Genomic DNA, 5,814 nt, shown 5'->3' on the forward strand with positions numbered 1-5,814 from the left:
TTAAAAAACCTTTGAAATTCACTGAAAAAACCATAGGTTTCAGGCACGTTATAGTTAGGAATTAGCATTTAAAAAGCCTTAGAAATTCACTGAAAAAACCATAGGTTTCAGGGGCGTTATAGTTAGCTGGACTTTTCACTCGTACAAACCCATTGAAATTCCCCCGTTATAGTTAGTTCAGCTAACTATAACTCGCGTGCCCGCAATGCACTGCTGATGACGTCACATATTACATCACTCATGACATGGTCAGTGACATCACTCATGACATCACTGATGCCATCTCAAATGACATCACTGATGACATCATCCTTGTGATTGAGAGGCAGACCTCCTCTCCCCCTAATATAACCTTTGATACACACATTCAAAAACAGAAACAGGATGTATAGGTGTATGAGTATATATGATGAGTGAGTACATGAATGAGTGACTGTATAGGACTGTTGGTGAATGAGTGGATGTGTATGTGGATCTTAGAATTACCGAATAGGTTGTTGTAACTGGTATTGGTATGTCCATTGTTTTGAAAATTTTAGTTTCTATTTTTGAATGTGTGTATCAAAGGTTATATTAGGGGGAGAGGAGGTCTGCCACTCTATCACAAGGATGATGTCATCAGTGATGTCATTTGAGATGTCATCAGTGATGTCATGAGTGATGTCACTGACCATGTCATGAGTGATGTAATATGTGACGTCACCAGCAGTGCATTGCGGGCTGAACTAACTATAACGGGGGAATTTCAATGGTTTTGTACGAGTGAAAACTCCAGCTAACTATAATGCCCCTGAAACCTATGGTTTTTTCAGTGAATATATATATATATATATTGTTAGGTATGGCTATGGTACAGTACAGTTTTGGGTTAATTGTTGTTGCGAATATGCAGTCTGTGTCTCCTCTTCCTTCATTTTTTAAATCACCCGGTGAACCACCAGTTAAGTGGAATGTGTGGTTTGATGCATTCGAAACTTATGTAGGAGCTATTCGGGCCTCAAGATTTAGAGCTGAGAGGGATAAGTGTTTGTTATTACATTTGTTAGGTTTTGAGGAAAGGCCTATTTTCTAGCTTCTAACAGACTTACTGCAAAAGGAGGATGAAGTTGTGAATGAGTTCTCTCAAGCAGTCAACAAACTCAAATGACATTTTGACAAGCGCAAAGAAGGTTCAGAAGAAGATGTTGATGTGTAGATGTCAGTGCTACACTGGTTGGTTGCAAAGGGTGTTAATTTGGCAGTTTTACTTACCAAGGGATCAGTTTGTGTGTCACTGTAAGGACAAACTAATTAGACAAAAACTATTGGCGGTAATCCATCTCTTTATAAAACCATCAAAATTGCCAAAAATACAGAATTCTTTACAATATCGGTAGAAACAATTGGAAGAATAAGCCTGCTGAAGCAGTGAGTGCCATGCAAACAAGTAGGTCTCTGCAGCCATCTACATACATTAGTCAGCAATCTACATTTATTTAAAAAGTGGTGTATCTAAAGCAGTAAGGAGTGATAATCAGTCTTTAATTAACAGTAACTTCTGTTTTAGATTTGGTATTTTCTCACATTCTAAGCGGAGTAGGTGTCTGGTTGCAAATGTAATGTGTAATTACTGCAAAAAAAAAAAATGGGGCAGTTTGCTTAAGTGTGTTGCGAGAGTTGTTGAGTTGGATTTTGATTCAGATACTGATCTAATGGGTGTGCATGATATGGTGCTTGTTGTAGGAGATTAAGCTTCTCTCATGGCAGAAAATAACACAGTGGCGAGGAACCCCAGGCAGGTGATCCTGGTTTGTGTGTCGATACTGTAGTGGACATTTAGGTGGGGGATAAAACTGTGAAATAGATGATGGATTCTGGTGCTAGGATTACCATGAAAACACATTGGTTGTTTACTGATGTGTGGGGTTTAATTTAGTTTCTTCCTCCTCTCTCTTGTGAAGGGCGCAATATTGAATTCATGGTTTATTTTGGAGATGTGCTGGAATTCAAAGGAAGAAAGATCAACAGCAACATTTATGTGGCAGTGAAAGGTCTCAATATATTGGGCTGGTTTTAGGAAGAGCCTTTTGGAATGGAGCTTAAGCCAGGCACCAAAGAACAAGTCTTGGTGGTGGATTGTGAGAATTCGTCAGTGATTGGAGTAAAATATTTCCCACCACATTCGGAGACGAGTTAGTAGCATTTGTGGGTTCAAGCACAAAATCAAGAAGGTAAAAGAAGGAGCTGTACCGATTAAACACAAGCTTGGAGGTGTTCCTTTCAGTATCAGAAACGATCTGCAAGAAGAACTCAAGTCACTTAGTGAGAAGGGAATTATTGATCCTGCGCAATCCTCATTCTGGCTTTCACCCTTAGGGGTGGCAGTCATAAGGTATGGGCAGCTGCGTGTTTGTGTGGATCTCAGCTCTTGTAACAAAGATATTTGGATCGATTCTCATCCATTTCCCAAGATCTCTGACTTATTTGCGAGTACTGAGGGGGCCACGTTTTTTTCTACACTTGACCTGGAAAGTGCTTACCACTACATAGAGCCCCACCGAACTCAGATTGGTACATTTCAGTATCGAAGGATGCGTTTTGGCCTTGCCTCTGTAGCCTCAGTTATGGACAACATTTTGAGGGATTTCTTGTTTTCCAGGATGACATGTTGATGTTTGCCAAGGAAATCGAATCTCACAATGCTGTACTTCAAAAGGTTTTGAAAATTTTCAGGGATCATGGTATAGTGCTGAGAAAAGAGAAAAATTTGAACATGGCTATATTAAATCACACTGTGATTTAATATAGCCATGTTCAAATTTTGATATTAATTGGAAAGTAATCTGTCGACCAATATGCAACGATATATTACCCTTAACACGTGTTCACTGTAAAAAATTCCTTTTGTTATATTTTTTTTGTCTTTCTCCCCTATGTCAGTGACAAATATAATTGTACATGATATTAGTAAAATCATCAATGTGTAAATCAATGCACAAATTGAATGAGTGATCTAAAGAGTAATTGTACATAAAATCTCAGAAATCATTGAACACAAAATTTGATTTGATTTGACTGTACATAGAGCATTGAGAAAGTTAAATTGATACATTTCATGTATGTAGATAAAGAAGTTTATAGATTGATACACAACAAATAAAAATACAGAAAATATAGAGTTGTTGTTGGGGTTATATTTGGTCGCTTTGACGATATAGTGCACTTTTATTTATATATTCTTCTTTATTCTTTCGTATAGTAGTCTATTTTGTTTGAATCAGTTTCCTATATATTTTGCTAATAGCTGCTTTAAACCCTGATATCGGAAACTACATTAGGGGTACCCTTGTTATATTGCATTATGTGAGTTGGCTTTTTAACATACATTTGGCCAAAGTGAGGCTCTCAAACCTTTTGATCCTAATCTGCTTAGTTGTATCACTGTTGATGCGTGTGAGGTCAGTTTGGGAGCAATGGTTATGCAGAAAGATGGAAATAGGGAGCACATAATAGGTTTGCATCTAGGGTTGTTCGTGAAGCAGAATTGCAATATTCCGTTCTTGAAAAGGAGTTGTTGGCATGTTGTTGGGCTATAGAGAAGTTTTGTACATACGTCTGGGAAAGGCATTTTAAAATGCTAACTGATCATAAATCCTTAGCTAACATTCTCAGTGGGGAGGGGGAGTAAATGCTCTTCTACTCGTATTCTTATGTTGTCAACTAAATTGATGCAATTTCAATTTCATATTGCCCACATTCCTGGTGGTAGGAACAGTAGAGCAGATTTTCTTTCCCTATTCCTTTGTACTACTGAGGATGACGGTGATAGAAATGGGAATTTGTCCTATTTGCTGGATGAGGATGGTGAAGATTGTCTGGTGGCTTCTTTAGACATTTTTGAGCTAAAGGTTTGTTCAGATGAGATTGGAAAGAAGCTATGTGTAAGGACCAAGTTTTACAGCAAATCATTGAAATAGTCAAACATGGGTGGCCCAAGGAGAGGGTATTGCCTCCACTTGTCCAACCATATTGCAAAGTAAATGATAACATTTCAGTTGAGGATAGGCAATGGTGTTGAGGTCAGGCAATTTTATTCCCCCACATGTTTTAAGGAGTGACATAAATAACAATGCTCCTGAGGGACATCTTTGAATCTCTCTTACGAAGAGACAAATACGTGAGTCATTTTTGTTGCCCATATGGACTCTGAGGTAGATGAGGTTGTGGGAAGATGTGAGGTTTGTAAGTCTGCGGACAAAAGTGTGAAGGTGACCACTCTACCCATGATTCCTATTGAACTTGAATAGCAGAAAATGAAAAATTTCCTAGCTAACGTAACGGAAAGTTTCAATTCTATTAAGGACTCGGAGGCGAGGATTATGCTCTATCTTTCTTTAATTCCAGTAGCAGCACTTCAAAGTTCACAAAAAAAACCACTGTTCCCATGAACCATAGGGAACATAACACAGAAACAATAGAGTGTCCATGGGCAGCTAGACCGACATCCATGCACCAATCACAGGGCTCCTGGGGGTATGTAGTCCTATGTTGCTATCCATTCCTCCTCTTTCGATGCTGCAGGCCAGCCAGTTCCAGATCCTTACGAATCCTGTTTGCCAGAATCGCCTGCGGAAGTAAAGGACAGCGTAAGCGAGAATCTTGGCTAAGGCTTAGCTCTGCAAGGAAGGAATTTCGGTACAGACATTCAATAGGTACAAGCAAAACTGCCAATCCAAAGAAGACCTGTTACTTACCCCAGTACGAGGGAGGGAAAGGTATCCGTAGAATTGATACCCTGGGCGGGATAATCCTCGCCTCCGAGTCCTTAATAGAATTGAAACTTTCCGTTACGTTAGCTAGGAAATTTTTCATTCTATGTCAGGACCGGAGGCGAGGATTATGCTCGTTTAAAGCTTGCTCACCACCAAATGTGCCATATCCAGCACCGGTTTGAAGTAAAACCGTTTAAAGGTGGAGTCCGAATACCAATCTGCCGCATTGAGAATGTCTTCTAGACGAGCTCCCAGGGTAAACGCCTTAGAGGCCATTGCCCCTCTGGTCGAATGGGCCCCAAAAACACGGAGGTCAATGCCTGCCTCCTGCATCACCCAACGTACCCAACGAGCGATCGTGGGGGAGGAGACCGCCTTGTGCGGTTTCTTCAATGCGATGAGCAACTGTCACTCTCCAGGAGGGCGAAACTCGTCCGACATCTCCTCATAGGCCTTAAGGCAGGACACCACACAGAGCTTAGGAGCGTCCGGAAAAGCAGGGTAGGACACAGAGGTGGTACCGCACTTCGTCCGCCTCCGGATAGTGAATGTAACCCCAAAGGGAGTGAAGATCCTGCCGGAGACATCCAACGCTCGCACATCTGAAACCCTTCTGCAAGATATCAGACAAAGAAGCATAGCCAGTTTGGCAGACAGCTCTTTTCGGGATAAATATTGGTTTGGTTGCCAAGACAAGAAAAGGTTTAGGACCTGGTTCACGTCCCAAAGGTGGGAGTAACGAGGCTCCGGTGGCAACGAAAGGCGGATGCCTCGGAGCAGGCGACAGACCCAAGGATGCTCGCCCACCGGGGAGCCCTCCACTAAGGAGTGGCCAGCCGAAATGGCAGAGCGAAAGGTATTGATGGTTCTGTACGCCAAACCGTCCTCAGCCAAAGCGGCTAGAAAATTCACAACGGCAATCAGATCCGCTGCCACGGGATCGAGATCCCGGCGCATACACCAACGCACCCTTCGCCTCCAAGAGGATCGGTATCTCTTGACCGTACCGTTGGCCCAAGCCTTTGACATGAGCTTCTCAGCTGCTCCCGAAAGGCCCGGGATC

This window comes from Triturus cristatus, chromosome 2_1 (genome assembly GCF_964204655.1).
Source record: "Triturus cristatus chromosome 2_1, aTriCri1.1, whole genome shotgun sequence".
Lineage (NCBI taxonomy): Eukaryota > Metazoa > Chordata > Amphibia > Caudata > Salamandridae > Triturus > Triturus cristatus.